The sequence below is a fragment of the Anabrus simplex genome, chromosome 8, assembly GCF_040414725.1.
Source record: "Anabrus simplex isolate iqAnaSimp1 chromosome 8, ASM4041472v1, whole genome shotgun sequence".
Lineage (NCBI taxonomy): Eukaryota > Metazoa > Arthropoda > Insecta > Orthoptera > Tettigoniidae > Anabrus > Anabrus simplex.
Window position 1 is genome coordinate 17,149,831 of NC_090272.1, and position 17,697 is coordinate 17,167,527.

At 38.5% G+C, this 17,697-nt stretch overlaps 1 protein-coding gene across 3 annotated transcripts in view; it reads right to left on the bottom strand.

Annotated features, from left to right (window-relative positions):
* The window catches only part of LOC136879210 (uncharacterized), a 1,250,431-nt gene that overhangs the window by 251,745 nt on the left and 980,989 nt on the right, over positions 1–17,697 (bottom strand). The window lies entirely within an intron of this gene.

The following is a 17,697-nucleotide window of genomic DNA, read 5'->3' on the forward strand; positions in this document are numbered from 1 at the left end:
ACAAAAACGTAAGTATGAATGTAGCGATTAAAAGCAATGCTATCATATAAAATACTCGATCAAATGGAAAGCCGCACGTTTTATCACTTTTAACGAACAGTGCTGCGGTTAGATTGCGGTACCAATCTTATAGTCCAAAGTTCCAGAGCTGGGATGACCAGGCCGCAGATTGCCATGAACACTCATCTGCCATTATTCCGCTAAATATGCACACTGTTCATTCCAATCAGTACCTCAGAGTAGGGATTGAATAGCCAGAATGCTATGATGATCCAGTGTGTTACGTACCAGTAGTATCAGAAAATTTATAAACCAGGGGAATGGCATGCTAAAGAAGAAAGTTATCTAACTCACCATCTACTTCCCATCAATATTCAGGCAGGCTGTTATACTCAGTCCGACTGGGCGAGTTGACCGTGTGGTTAGCGGTGCGCAGCTGTGAGCTTGCATCCGAGAGATAGTGGATTCGAACCCCATTGTCGGCAGCGCTGAAGATGGTATTCCGTGGTTTCCCACTTTCACACCAGTCAAATGTTGGGCCTGTACCTTAATTAAGGCCTAAGTCACTCCTAGCCCTTTCCTATCCCATCGTCGCAATAAAACCTATCTATGTCGGTGCGACGGAAATCAAATAAAAATACTCTGTACGCAGCAGTAATCCTATCTACCAGAAATGAGGGGCAACAGAAGACACAAAGCACATCACGACAAACAATGGTCAATGTAATGTTATTGTTGATCTGTGTTATGAGCTTTCTATATTGTAGGCCTACACATTTAGTTTTCTTTCGACTCTGTGATTTGTAAAATATTTTATACCGTAAACTGTAGTTTCTTATTCTCCGACTTTACATACCGATTTTCATTAAATACTGTTTACCCATTTTCTCGTTACTCGGCGCTGATATGGACTTATTAACAAAAATTCAAATTCATGAATATCTTGGTGATCATAGCCAGTACGGTAACAATGTATAAGACATGAATAATAGGAAATTTAATACTATATAACCTTAGTTATCTAGCATTCATCGACTACACTTCTAATAAGAAATATTTGAGAATTACATTTTAGGCCTTCCCTAAACTACCATTTCACTCAGCGTGAATAAAATAATTTACAGCCTAGATTGTAGCAATTTATTCCCCAACTTTGCATACCCATTTTTTTTTAAATACGACCACTAATAACATAAATAGTTGAGAATTCAATTTTAGGCCTTCCCCTAAACTACCATTTCACTCTGCGTGTGTAAAATGATTTATAGCCTAGATTGTAGCGGCTCATCGCCCGACTTCACCTACCGATTTTCATTAGACTACTAATAACATAAATAGTTGAGAATTCAATTTTAGACCTTCCCCTAAACTACCATTTCACTCAGCGTGAGTAAAATGATTTATAGCCTAGATTGTAGCGGCTCATCGCCCGACTTCACATACCGATTTTCATTAAATTCTCTTCAACCGTTTTCTCGTGATGCGTGTACAGACAGACAGACAGACAGACAGACAGACAGACAGACAGACAGACAGACAGACAGACAGACAGACAGACAGACAGACAGAAATTACGGAAAAGTAAAAAGTACATTTTCTTGTTACTATGAACATGACCGATACAGAAATACCATTATTTTCAAATTCTGAGCAATGTACAGACAAAACTCTTATTTTATATATATAGATTCTGTGTCATATGATGTCAAATCCTCTTCCACTATGTCCAGCATTCACAGTTTTTACACCAGCCAAGTGTGGCAGGTTGACGAGGGATCTGGCTGTGGTACTTGCATTCATGATGTTTCTAAGCATTTCATCTGTCATATGTGGATTGTATCCATTCGTTTGTCACGATTTACTTTATGAATTTAATTTGTGTGGTCCTACATTCTTCACACATCATCCTGTTCCCTTAGTTTGTTGGTTGCTTCTTGCTCTCTTGACATGACTCATATATTCTTCTTCCTCTTCCACTCCTTCCAAAGCATCCACTAGCCAGTGCCCAAGCCAGTTCCTTTTCCTTGTCATCACCATCTTCATTTCCCGTTTCCAGCTTCCTGGGAAGTGTTTCACCAGCCTCTTCCTTAAACTGAAGTCCAATTGACTTTGAGAGTTCGTAGCCTACTTCTTTACTGCTTCTCACATCATCAAAGGCATCTGAAAGCTGATACTTGTACCATATCATCTTGTTCTCTCATGCTCTTATTACCACTCTTTTTGTCCTGTACTTAATAACTCTCTTTCCATATCGCTCACACGTGCTCTATGAAGTGCTGCCAGTTTTTTGAACAATTGAGTATCGTGACAATGGAGCAGTGTTGTGAAATAAATCATTTAATAAAACTAGTGAGTGGTAACAGTTTACATTCATGGACTTCTTTTGTTTACCAATTCAATAGTATGGATAAAATACTGTTTAGTTTGAATGACTAAGGTAATGGGGATCTGCTACGAAATTGACAGAATTAAAGTTGACAAACAGAAAGTAAATATATATTTGTATGCATCTTTTACGGAAGATTAGAAAAATAATATCATCTGCTTCTCGGAAATAAGTTAAGAGGGGCTATGCGAACAGGGTGAGTTATTTGGAAGAAAACACGAATTATAAAGCCAAAGGAGTCAGGGATGAAGAACGATCAGATTGCTTCAGGGAAGGGAATGCACGAGTTCTCTGTTCGCAGTCGCTTATCAGCCGCACTTTTCCTGTCCATATTGACCACTAAGTTTGCACTGTACGCTATGAAATTAAATGACTGCCCCAAGAGTCACAAATTAATGTAATTTTCGTACAATAGCAAGAAATGGCTGATACGCACCTATCCTATGGTAACGGGAGAGAAGCCGCATCAATTTATGGCGTCTGAAACCTTAGGTCTGGCTGGAATCCTCGAATATTTCTCTGCTAGAAGCCGTCAGAGGCTAGCGTGCGTCGCATATTTTGACACCGGCTACATAGTCAGTAAGAAGAAAGCAATAGACTGCTTCAATTTTGGACTCCACACATGTAGATGAAAGTGATTTTTCACTTTGAAGAGGCGAACGACGGGGCTTTTCAGTGCAAGAACGACTCAAGAGAATGAAACAGCTGGCGAAAGGACTGAGGTGAGTAACTAAGACCCAGGACCTTCAAGTGCCATTCTGATATATCGGGATACATTTTACATTCATATTTGGACATGGCGACGGTATCTACAGAGTATCTCCAACTAGAAGATGTAGAATCAAAGAATGGTCGTCTCCAACACTATCTGATACAAGGTCTTTGGTTGGCATAATTTTGAAAAGTCCCTTGTGCCTTTTATGCGCTAACATAGTGCCGTGCCGTGAAAAAATCTATTATATGCTGCGCGATGGAGTGCATCCAGTATTATGTAGATATGCATGTTTACAGCTAGTGTAGATAATTCTGTTTTGGAACTTCAGAATCTTGTGTCTGTAAATATTAAGATATGTGTTATTATATGGTTGGCCTTGAAGCCCCATTTCAGTTTCCTGTAACTTCAGTCTACTGGTTTTAAATTCTGTATTACTCTTGTTATTAGTACATATAATTTACGTTGAGGGCTAAACGATAGTGGTTGTTCACCGTTCACCGTACTTTGGCACTATCTAGTGGTCAGTCGCAGAACGTACAATACTTATCGGGTTTAAACTGGTGTTTACAATGGACTGATCGTCGACTGTGGAAGAGAAGCGTCACACATTTGGTGAATCTCCGAAGTTTTCTGTAATTTCACGATGGAAAGGTGTGAGATGGAAGCTCATTTGGATCCAGGGGGATAAAATCATCCTAAGACAATATGCCTTGAAGTTTTGTGAAAGGAATTACTTTATTCCTGTATTATATCTGTAAGTATCGTTGTCAGTCTTCCCTGAGAACCTGGATTAAAAATTCAAGTAACATCAACATATTACTTTTCCTGAATATTGGTGACTATGTGCTAAAAACATGTAAATCTTCAATTATCCTGGAGCTTCGTAATAATGGAGGACTGAAAACAGGACTTTTGGAAGTTTTATCTTATCATTAGAAATTAATATAGGTTTAATTTCTTCTTCTTCTTCTTCTCGTTTTATGACCGCACAGGATCATTTTTTAGTCAGTCCATCGTTCAGGTCTCTCTGAAGGAATTGTTCGGGCTTTGCGGTCCTCTCAGTACTTTTTCAGATGCTCCGATCTTCGTGCGCTTTCTTCGGTTGAAAATGTGCGTGTTGTTGGTTTGTTTCATGTAAGGGTAAAGTGGAGGTTTGTATTCTTGAGTTTTGTATTCCATTTTATCGTATTTGTGGTGTCTTCTGTTGTAAAGCCTATTTCCTTCAGATCCTCTCTTACTTCTCTGATCCATTTACATCCCGTTATGGTATTTTTTGAGATGAGATTGTGTTGTACTAGTTGTTTCAGAAGTCTCCAAACCTGCATCCTCATGATATGTCCAAAGAATGCCCTGTCTCCTCTTACGCATAGTATCTGTAATGGGTTCTAGCACTTTGTACACGACCTTTTTAGGTAGAATCCGCCACTGTCCATCTTTCTGTTGATGCGGGTTCTTCCAATCCTCCTTTCAATTTTCTGAAGTTTTTCCATCTTTGATTGTTTATTCAGGTGAAAAAGTGTTCCTGGTGCATGTAGCTTCCGGTGTGTAACATCTGGTATGGGTCCCAGCTCAGGGTTACGAGTAAAAAAAACCTCAACGGCACCTACAGTGGAGAGGGTGGACTTCGGTACGGTGGAGATGGCTGAAGGGGCAAACCCGTAGCGTCTGTACTCCAGAGGAGCATCTACGAAAGGCGTCTGACTCCATGTTAGAGCGGCCTAATTTGAACCTGGCAGAAGGTAATAAAATGCATTTGGAAGTGGCGAACTCATCATACAGACAACCCATAAAATGAGTGCGATTGAATCGAGGCCTCGAAAAATGCTAGGGTGTCACCCTGAAGTGACGCGCAGCTCCCGGTGCTCTGGGGGAACTGTGAGAAGTGGGCTACCAGACATCACAAGAATCGGTATCATGAATGTCATGACTTTAAATGGCAAGGTAGAAGAACTGATAGAGTATATGAAGAAAGAGACATAGCAATGATGGGAATAAGTGAGACAAAAGGAGGAGGAAATGTCAAAAAGAATTGAAGAAAGGGTATAGATTATATTGGAGTGGAGGAAAGATGGCAACAAATGGTGTTGGTGTTATATTGAGAGAAGACCTAGCGCAATATGTGGACAAAATTGACCAGATCAGTGACAGGATAATTAAAGTTAGACTTGGACTTGAGAGTGGTATCAAGGATTTTATACAGGTTTATGCACCCCAATCAGGGAATGCAGATGAACGTTTAGAAGAGTTTCTAGAAGAACTGGAAAGTTGTATCGAAGACAAAGAGTTTATAATAATGAGAGATATGAATGCACATGTTGGAACAGACAGACAGGGAAAAGAAGAGATAATTGGCCCCTATTGTTATCGAAACCAAGATGAAGAAGAAGATTTGGTAATAGATTTTTGCAGAAGGAATGGATTAATTGTTGGCAATACGTGGTTCAGGTAAAAGAACTCACAAGAAAATAACTAGACATGGTTGGGGAGATAGAAAGACAAGAAAAAGAAACGTAGACAACTGGAACATGTGACAGCAATGCCAAGAGCAGATTTCGAAGGAGACCATAAAGTGGTGGTAGCTAAATTAAGACTTGGTAAAATAACGAAGTTAATAGAAAAAAGTGAAAGAAAAATAAAGGGATGGAAGTTTAAAGAGAAATAAGGGAAATTTCAAGAGGATCTGAAGAAAGAAATTCCCAAAGATGACGTGAACAGTGTGGAAGAGGAGTGGACATGTTTCAGGAATGGATTTGTAAAGTGTGCAGTAAACACCTGCGGAAGACTATCAGGGAGGATAAAAGAAAAGGAGACTCCTTGGTGGAACAGCAGGGTAAAGGAAGCAGTTAAAGATAAACAAATGGCTTGGAGGAAGTGGGTAGGCAGCAACAGTATAGAGAATTGGCAGAAATATAAAGAAGCCAAAAACGTATGTAAGAAAACAGTACAAGAAGAGAAACGGAAGACCTGGGAAAGTTTCACAGAAACTTTACAGGTGGATATAAAGGGAAGTAGAAAGGTTTTCTGTGGTTTGGTGAAGAACAGTTAATGAAATAAGGAAGATACAAAATTTGTAATAACTGAAACGGGAGCAAGAAGAAACAATGAGGAAATAAGAACAAGAAACGGAGATATCGATGTTAGAAATAGAGGAAGCCATACAAAAGATGAAGAGAGGTAAAGCAGGAGGAGTGGATGAGGTTACTACGGAAATGATAAAAGCAGCAGGACCAATAGTGCTACAGTGGCTGTATATATTATTTATAATAGTCTGTAGGAAGGAAGAGATCCCAGAAGAGTGGGCAAAGTGTTTAATTATCCCGATATTTAGAAAAGGTGATGAAAAAATGATATGGCGTATGGCTTTTAGTGCCGGGAGTGTCCGAGGACATGTTCGGCTCTCCAGGTGCAGGTCTTTCGATTTGACACCCGTAGGCGACCTGCGCGTCATGATGAAGATGAAATGATGATGAAGACAACACATACACCCAGCCCCCGTGCCAGAGAAATTAACCAATGATGGTTAAAATTCCCGACCCTGCCGGGAATCGAACCCGGGACCCCTGGGGCCAAAGGCCAGCACGCTAACCATTTAGCCATGGAGCCAGACAGAAAAGGTGATGAAAAGGAATGTAATAACTAGAGAGGGATCAGCCTCATTGCACATGTAGTTAAGATATTTGAGAGAGTATTGGAAAGAAGACTGAGGAGGAAGCTAGAAGGAGAAATGGAAGAAGAACAGTATGGTTTTAGGAAAGACAGATCAACGTTTGACCTGGTTTGTACATTAAGACATACAGGGTCATCCGTTTGGTATGTCAGAAAAGTTGAACGTTATAGCTATTATGTTAATGCATATATATCTATGCAATTTTCTGTAATGTACGTGACAATGATGGGAATTAACAATGACTCTCTTTGCAACAATGATTTCTGCGAGACAACGCAGCAGTGTAGTTCATAGTGCAATCACCAGATGTCAGGTACAGAGGCGGCACAAGTCAGTGTTGATACAGAGTTGAGTGAAGATGATCGATACACCCGCTCAGTGTGTCGTATGGTGAATGTAGTGGAGACCCAGCGAGCTTCCAGACGTCAGTACAACGTTACGCATGTCCCATCACATCGGGACATTGTTAAATGGTACAACACGTTCATGGAAAATGGATTGCAGATGCCTCACACAGGTGGAAGGCGGCGTGATAGCAACAAGGAGGAAGATATTCGACATCCATGACGCAGTGTCCACGAAAGTCACTCAGCCGCTTATCAGCAGAGCAGAATACACCATACACAACATGTCACAGGATTGTTACGCGTTATCTTCACATGCATCCATACCATATGCAGCGCATGCAAGCATTAACACAGCTGAATTATGGAGCTCGACTCAATTTTGTTACGATGATATGTGAGCGGCAGGAAGGTGACGATCAATGGTTAAAACGATGGATGTTCACGGGCGAAGCCACATTCCATGTGAGTGGCCGAGTAAACACGCGGCCGTGGTGGACCTATCCCATGGCCTCCTAATAGCCCTGACCTAACCCCTCCAGACTTTTTGAATCAAAGTCAAGTTGACAGTGCACGCACGAAGACCACAGAATCTGGCTGACCTACGGAGAGAGATTACAGCGCCCTTTCACCAAATCACTCCAGAAGTGCTGCGTGCCACGTGGCGCAATATGGATTCGAGGTATCGTTTGTGCCGCACGCGCGATGGTGGATATGTTGAGTGCTAATGTGCAGACTCTCCTTAACATGTATGTACCGTTAACAAGCAATAAATATGTATAATTCCTTGTGTATAGCGTTTTACTTTTCTGACATTCCAAACGGATGACCCTGTATGATGGAGAAAAGATGCGAGTTTGGAAAAGACATAGTGATGACATATATTGACATTGAAAAAGCTTATGACAGTGTGCCCAGACAGTTGGTATGGGACACATTAAGGAAAAAACAAGTTGACAGAGTGGAAGTGCAAATGATAAAAGCTATATGCAAAAATTGTGTTAGTAGTGTGAAGACTAGTATAGGAAAAACAAAACGGTTTAAAGTTGAAACTGGTCTCCGACAGGGACATAGTCATGGATGAAATTCATAAGAACATTAAACAGAGATTGTGAAGATAGGCAACAAAAGTCACGTTGTTTGCAGATGATACATTGATATGGGTTGAGGGTGAAACGGAAGTGCAAAAACAAGTAGATGTATGGAATCAAGCGATAGAAAAATGTGAGATGATAGTAAGCACAGAGAAAAGTAAAACAATAGTGATGACAAGGGGAAAGATAAAACTGAATGGTAAAATTCTGGAAGTGGTTTAAATTTCAAGTAACTGGGAACTGTGACCACAGAAGATGGAAAGATTACCGTGGAAATTGGAAAAAGAATACAACAAGCAAATAGCTTCAACCAGAGTGTAAGGGGGTATTGTGTGGAACCAAGATATCCAGAATAAATGTAAGAAAGTATTATATTCTACCTATTATGAACCCATGCTAACTTATGCAGCTGGATCATGGACTACAACAAAACGAGAGGAGAATACAGGCAGCGGAGATGAAATTCCTAGCAGGTATCGAGGGCAGGACCAGAAAGAATAGAATTAGAAAAGAACATATAAGGAAAAGGACATGAATCTTGAAACTTCAAGACAGGATAGAAACAACAAAGCTAAAGTGGTTTGGGCATATCATGAGAATGGTAGAAGAGAGAGTGCCAAAAAAGCTTTTTCAGAGAAGTTAACAGAAAAGGGACCAAGAGAAAGACCCAAAAGAGGTCGACAGATTCAGTGTGGGAGTGCATAGAGAAGAGGGGAGGAAACCAGAAAATGTATTTTAAAAAGGAGATGAGTGGTGGAGATACAGGCAGCGATGGAGGTCCTTGGTTCACAACCAGGCCCGGGAAGCTGGAAACGGGAAATGAAGATGATGATCTAGCTTCCGGTTTAACTCTGTTGTAGTGTTTGGTTTTACATTTATTGATGGACATTTCTTTCCGCAGATGTCCCGTGTTAATTTTAGTGCTTTATCTAATCTATTTGTTCTTGTTTGGATTGAGATTTTTCATTTAGGTCATGTGTTATTACTTCTCCAAGATACAGAGCGCGTTCAGAGTTGTTAACGTAGCGGGCCGCCCTCACCCCTCACGCCCCATGATGTGTGCGTGCTCATGAGTTAGGTTTCACTTTATTTCTCAGTTAACATACCAAGAATGTGTCACTTTACTTTATTTTTGTGTAAAATGGTGCGTTCGTATATAGTGAAGTCCAACGCATCATACAGGCAAAGAGAAGTCGTTATTCAGTTTCTCCTGAACATTACTTGAATTAATCTGTATATTATTTACAAGCATGCGAAAGGGAACTTTAGCATTCAAAGGCGCAATTATTTGTAAGAATTAAACCAACAGCCAAGCGTGAGATATTTGCAAGAACAGTATCCTAACGGTGCTAAAAAGGAACATTCGCTAAATATTAGGAAGATCACCCCTCTGCAGCTCCACAAGAACTAGAAGGGGCTGCAACAGAAACAAGACTATATACTAGTGACATGTGTTCGCTGCAGTTCGCAAAGTCAAGAATAAAGTGATGGCGTAGAATCAACGTCAATTGTTTAATATCCGATTTTTGTATTGTCAACATTACTTACTAGTTCATGCAAAAATATTTACTAATTCTGTAGCATAAAAATAGTTTTTGCTTAATTTGTGCCATTTTATCATGACCCGGTCTAAAGCACCGTGCGCGCTTCCTCGCGGGATTATTTTTACCCGCCCTCTCCAGGGTTAAATTGAATTACTATTTTGATTTCATTACCATTTATAGTAACTTCTTTTATTTGTGTTGGTTTTTGGGGCATAATATCTGTTTTTTCAAATGGTATTTTGAGGCCAATTTTATTTGATGTTTATTAACCTGGGGTGTAGTCCAAGGTGTCTTAAAATTTTCAACAGGGATTCTCTATGCATGCAACCGTAAGCTTTCTGGAAATCTACAAATGTTATCACCATATCTCTGGTTCGTCTCCTGTTATAGTCCATTATCAACTTAAGACTCATGATCTGATCAGGACAGCTCCTCAAGGGTCTGAAACCTCCTTGATATTCTCCTAGTTCTTTCTCAAGTTGTAAACTTATCCTATTAAGGATGATTATTGAAAATATTTTGTATGTTATGTCTAGGAGTGAGATTCACCTGCAGTTATTAGGGTCGGGTTTGTCTCCTTTTTTGTGCAGTGGGTGAGTGAGGGCTGTTGTCCAGTGTTCTGATAGTTCTTCCTTAATCCAGATAGAGACAAGTTGCTGATGGAGGGCAACTTTTGCTGGTCTTCGTGCATATTTCCAAATTTCTGCAAATTTCCTGATGCTTTGCAGTTTTTTAATGTATTCAGTGCTTGGTAGACTTCCTTTATTGTGGGGGATTGATGTTCTCTGGTGGTGTTTTTATTGGGTGCTGATGTCCAATTGAAGGAGTTCTGTATGTTCTTCACAATTTAGAGGCTTGTTGAAATATTCGGCCAGAATTCCTGCATCGTCTTTATTGTTATGAGCCAGCTTACTCTTACGGCATTAAATCAAGAAATTCGTTAGAGTACGCTGTTGAAGGACAAGGGATATCATTTTAATTTTGATTTTGTTCTATTTGATTTTGTAAAATATGTTCATTTGTCTTGCCTTGGAAAATTGACTGTGGACTAAGAAGAAGAAATTTAGCGTCTAAATTTGGTTAGTGAAAAATTTTCTAATGCATTGTACCGGGAATGCCTACGGCCTGGCACATTGTATTTTTAATTTGTAAGTCAGCGTGCAAAGCGAACATTCTAGACACAGCTTCAAGCTGTGTGAGTGTGAGGGAGAGCGCTACGTCACGGGCGGAGAGCAAGCCGGATGATGTAATCTCCACCTGCTGCCAGCTCACCAGTCTAGAAAATGCTGGAACATTTTTTATATCTGCTAAACACTTTTAGCTACGAAATAATGAAGTACACCATCGTAAAGTGCGTATGCTAAAAAATTAACTGGCCAAAGTTTCAATAAAATCGACCTACAGATTTCCAAGATATTGAGGTGTAAAGGAAACATATTTTTCACGAGAAGGAGGGAGCCAGTCTCGCTTCAAGTATATAGAGCCTCGACAAGTGGGGTATAATCAGTTGCAAACTCGACTATGACGGATTGTATGGTCGCCGTGAGCAGGTGTCTAACCTGGAATTCCGTCGCGTTACGCGAGGTTAGTCGACGAACTTATAAAATTTCTGCAGTGCTACGGACTTAGAAAATTCAGCGTGTTCTAAGTCGAACTCTAATATTCTTGGTGACATCTCCGAACTTAGTAAAATTTCAGCGTGTGCTAGAACGAGTGTTTAACATTGGACAGTGATTCATCAGAACTTAGAACATTTCGAGAACTCGGAACTTAGTGTTTGTCGTAGCCGAGTGGGGACAATTTTCCCAAATATTACTTATATTTGAACAGTGATACCAAATAATTTAGTAAACCTTAAGGACATTTTATGGCATTTATATTAAATATTAAACCAATTGAAGTAAAATAACACTTAAAAGCCTCTTAATATTTGTGGTAGTAATAACTAGAAACAGTTAAATTCATCTTGCGTGTGCAGGACATGGACTGAACTTATACTTGACATTCCGATAAGCTTTGAACTTCAGGTTTCGTTTTGAACCCAATACAGCGTGTTCTGAATGCAAGAAACATTATTCTCTTATGTAACTAATCTGAATTAAATGAACAGTGTTTTCAAAAACTCGTATTACTTGAGAAGTGTGACTACTTAAAAACTGTAGAAAATTGGAACTGTGACGTGTGCTATAAAATCATAAATGTTTCAGACTGTGCTTTAATTCATTCGAAAGTCATAATTATATCTAAGTGTGATTATTACCTTGAAGTTACGTAATAGACTGTGTTTGAAAGTGCACGTAACAGACAGTGATTCAAAGTACAATTCTGAGTACTGTTTACCAGTGACTTGCTAATTTTCACTTCACCAGATAGTGCCATTTTTAACACTCACAATCGATCGTCAATTGAACTTTCTCGTGTGCCTTCACAATTAAGTGACACCAGAAATCTTGACCGAGTGTTTAATCCCCATATCAACTTAACACCTAACTCGACGTGGGATATGATACCTGGTTCGACGTGGGAGATGGTATGTGGTTCGACGTGGGATATGGTAAGTGGTACAACATGGGATATGGTACGTGGTACAGCGAGGGAAATGGAACGTGGTATAACGTGAGATATGGTACGTGGTACAACGTCGTGCTGACAACATCGATGGAGTTTCAGGCGCTGTTCGTAGAACCACATTCACCAGTTCCAGCATCATAAACATTCAGGTGATCTGAGTGCATTTAGCATTAAACTTTCAAACTGTTAAAAGCAGTGATTATTTTGAAAACATTTATAGCAACAGACATTTACGAACTTCCTGAACAGGCACTTTATTATTTTCAAATCATTCTTTCCAAGTGCTACTTTAACTACAGACCGTAAATTTAATTACAAGTGCCGATTTACTTTCAAGTGACAACTATTTTCAAATGATAATTAATTTAATATGATCATTTAAACAGACTTTAGGTGCTTTCAAGTAATTTTATCTTAGAGTTATTCAAATAATATTGTAAAGTGCTCAACTTAAAGAAACTGTAGGTCTTACATGAGAATAATCTATAAAGACTACAAGTGTTTATGCCACAAATTCTAGAGACTCATGAAACAATATTTAATTTACGAATTTAATGAAAAAATAAGTTCATTTTCCAATTTTCATTTATTGCAAGAACTTTCAGAATTCAAATTTTGGTCGAAATATTCAAGAATAAATGTGACAGAAGATATCTCCAAGTAATTTCTCTGTTTCAATGGGAGATGATAAGGAAGTTATTTATGCTCTTAGTCATTTGAATAAATTTTAATTTTGCAAAATAACATCTATTATTTCGAACTCCTTTCTCTGTACCGCCTCCTAAGAATCGATTACTATCTGAGACCTTTCTCATGCTCCTTATCCCAACAAGTTTTCCCTGTACAGTATATAACGGTGTAATTAGCATCTGGATCTAAGGCAATGACTTGTGAGGCAGGGTGTAGCTGCACGTGCTTGTGTTGGTAATGGGTTTTTAATTGTTTATATTTAGCGTTACAAAAATGTTGCAAAGTTTGGGCTGGGAAGAACTGGGAGAAAGAAGACGAGATGCTCGACTAAGTAGTATGTCCAGAAACAATGAAGGTATTTATTAAACGACCTGTTCAATATTTTACATTCACGTATAAGTGGTTGCATAAATATATCAATACTTTATACTTCATTGTTTTTGAACTATAAGAGTTTTCAGTATGGATCAATAATGAGGTTTATAACTTGTAATAAGTGGTATGTTCCGAGCTGTCAGAGGAGAAATTGCGTGCAATGACATTAGTAGACGAATAAGTTTGAGCGGCGTCTTTAAAAGTAGGAACGATCACAATATGAAAGTAAAGTTGGAATTCAAGAGAACAAATTGGGGCAAATATTATTTTATAGGAAGGAGAGTTAGGAATTGGAATAACTTACCAAGGGAGATGTTCGATAAATTTCCAATCTCATTGAAATCATTTAGGAACATGCTAGAAAATCAACAGATGGAGAATCTGCCACCTGGGCAACTGCCCTAAATGCAGATCAGTATTGGTTGTGTTGATTGATTGTGATTTCCTGTTGCATGTGAAAGGAAGTTTCTGGAAGATGTAAAGATCTTTCCTCATCAAAAAAATTCGGAACCCTTATTGGCCAAAATAACGCGAATGCTAATTAGTGAATGTAAGACCCGAGGGTGCGCTAATCGGTTATCTCTTGATTGCCCCATTTCCGGCTGCTGGTAACTTGTGTCCGTCGTCCTTGATTTGTGGCCCTCCGAGGTGAGCGCTATTCGGTTCGGATTTTAACCTTTAAATGTAAATTCGTATTTTAAATTTCTTTCCGCGCTGGTGTTTTGCCCGCGGTATCTTCCATTCGCCAATTTTAAGTTCAAATGACTTAGCCCTCGCATCTAGTCATACCCCCTTTGTTTAGGGGTATTCCCCTTTTCTTTGGGGCCGATGACCTTCGATGTTAGGCCCCTTAAAACAACAAGCATCATCATCATCAACCTTTTCTTTGATTTTGTATAATGTGTAATAAATTGTAAATTTCAATTGCCTCCGAGATTGTCTCCAGTAAACCTGTTTCATCCTAACGTATGCCCTTTTAAGACATGCACTTTACTCAGAAGTGTTTTTGAAGAGGCGACTACTTGATCGGGCTCTGAGTTAGGATTTTCAATAATTAACATGCTTTCTTAACCTGCACGTGGTGTTATGTTAACCCATTTCAGTCTGGGCCTTAATATCCCTAACAAACGTTCTGGACTGGACATTTTTAAGGATCTCTGTACCTGTAGTAGATATTGGCATGATACTTTTTTCTTTGTGCTTAATTGAGAATCTAATTTTCAAAAGCGCTCTTTGTATCATGTCAACTATCACTTGAGATTTTGAAATTGTTTATATATTATACCATGTTTTGCGAATGGAAGAAACGTCTGACGGATAACTAAGCAAGTACAGTTTTCTGAAATACAGTTATATTTACCCTATTTCACTAATATAAAACGTGCATTGCAATTACAAAACAACAACAATAATGAGTACGATATAAAAACAACAATTTTTCAATAATAATAATAATAATAATAATAATAATAATAATAATAATAATAATAATAATTACAATAACGAAAATGAGAGCTCTTACGAAATTTTATTTTAATTGATAAATTTTGTCAAAACTTACTCAAATGTAAAATTATTGTTCCATTTACCACAAAATACTTCTGAGAAGGAGAAAATAATTCTTCTAAACAGACAACTTTACGAATATGTAGACAATCTTACGTATTCACGCAAATATGAAATACGCGGGAACATGCGCTAGGCCGTAAAACGATCACCAATCATAACGAAATGCAAGAAGTTGTTTCGAATTAATATGTCAATAATATGTTCATTGGCGCATAAACTTATAATATATCATAAAATATCGAAAATATCACTTTCGTCAAGCACATGTTCGCCGCGAGAAACCATGTCTTAGAGCTCACTGAGTGACAAGATCTACTGATGCATGCAGTTCAAAAATATCGTAAATTCTCTGACTTTGACATATAATACTGCCATCTGCTTAAATACTCTCGTAACTAATACATGAAGAAACACAATGTAACCACCAGAATGCGTGCATAGCTCGTTCTCGATTTTTAGCGAATTGTCAAACCTTACTACGGGCTATGCCCGCAGCGCGTCCTGAACGTAATTTCGGCCGCTGCGAGCATAGACCGCAGTTAGACCGGAAAGAGTTAACGTGTATTTTTCGTTAACTTCTTTGATTGTAGACGTTGCTAAATTGAGAGCTCATTTTCTTATATGTAATTTTAAGTTGGTATCGTCCGCAACTACCTTACGAAACTACCGTGCCATGTCGTCAAATTATGACTGCTAAGATTTTCTTTACATTGTTTTTAAGTCGTTGGTATGAAGCTGAAGCTTGTACTATTGACACTACTGATATCTTAAAAAGGGTTTATTTACTGTGTTACTTCATCTGTATTTCATTATTGGCCTTGTTTTGTAACGTAATTTTCCAATTTTTTTAATTCGGTAAATGAAGTGGTGATTTCGTTTTCTCGGCAACGCACTACATTCTCACGGACCTGGCAGTGTTCCGAACCGCTTCCCATTTGCTTTCTTTTAGTTGTTATGTTGGTTAAACTCTACGTATTAACATGGTGTGCATATAATAGATCACCTCTAATCGTTGACAGCTTTTCAGTTCAATTTGTTTCCCAACATCCTTATTTTGGTGTGATATTAGATAATAAATCAACTTGGAATCAACATGTATTGATAGAAAGGAAGGTATTAAAAGTAGGACCATTAGGCACTACCGTATGGCTGATAAGGCAGGCAGGAGGCAATTTTTAAAAAGTAATTATGATCGTGGAATACGGTAAATAAGAATGTAGACAGACTCTGGGATGGGTTTAAATTGTTGAGGAATGTGAAAACACGTTCGTACCTTTAAAGGTGGTGCTGAGGAAAGGTAAAGACCCACCTTATTATAATAGAGAAATAAAGAGACTAAGAAGGAGGTGCCGGTTGGAAAGAAATAGAGTTAGAAATGGCTGTGGAAGTAAGGAGATATTGAAGGAACTTACTAGGAAATTGAATCTAGCAAAGAAGGCAGCTAAGGGTAACATGATGGCAAGCATATTGGCAGTCATACAAATTTTAGTGAAAAATGGAAGTGTATGCATAGGTATTTTAAGGCAGAAACAGGTCCCAAGAAGGACATTCCAGGAATAATTAATGAACAAGGAGAGTGTATATGTGAGGATCTTCAAAAGGCAGAAGTATTCAGTCAGCATTATGTAAAGATTGTTGGTTACAAGAATAATGTCCAGATAGGGGAGGTGACTAACGCTAAAGAAGTATTCAAATTTGCATATGATAACAATGACATTTACAATAAGATACAAAAGTTGAAAACTAGAAAAGCGGCTGGAATTGATCAGATTTCTGGGGATATACTAAAGACAATGGGTTCGGATATAGTACCATATCTGAAGTACTTATTTGATTATTGTTTGGTCAGAGGAGCTATACCACATGAATGGAGAGTTACTATAGTAAGGCCTGTGTAAAAAGGAAAGGGGGATAGACATAAAGCTGAAAATTACATGCCAGTAAGTTTGACATGCGTGCATGTAAGCTTTGGGAAGGTGTTCTTTCTGATTACATTAGACATGTTTGCGAAATTAATAACTGGTTTCACAGAAGGTAATTCGGTTTTAGGAAACGTTATTCCACTGAAGCTCAACTTGTAGGATTCCAGCAAGATATAGCAGATATTTGGGATTCTGGAGGTCAAATGGACTGTATCGCGATTGACCTGTCTAAAGCATTTGATAGGGTGGATCATGAGAGACTAGTGGCAAACATGAGTGCAATTGGACTAGATAAAAGAGTGACTGAATGGGTAGCTATATTTCTGTAAAATAGATCTCAGAGAATTGAGTAGGCGAATCTTTATCTGACCCTGTGATAATTAAGAGGGGAATTCCTTAAGAAAGTATTATTGGTCATTTATATTTCCTTATGTATATAAATGATATGAGAAAAGTTGTAGAATCAGAGGTAAGACTTTTTGCGGATGATGTCATTCTCTACAGAGTAATAAACAAGTTTCAAGATTGTGAGCAACTGCAATATGACCTCGATAATGTTGTCAGATGGACAGTAGGCAATGGTATGTTGATAAACGGGGTTAAAAGTCAGGTTGTGAGTTTCACAAAGAGGAAAAGTCCTCTGAGTTTTAATTACTGCGTTGATGGGGTGAAAGTTCCTTTTGAGGATCATTGTAAGTATCTGGGTGTTAATATAAGGAAAGATCTTCATTGGGGTAATCACATAAATGGGATTGTAAATAAAGGACACAGATCTCTGCACATCGTTATGAGGGTGTTTAGGGGTTGTAGTAAGGATGTA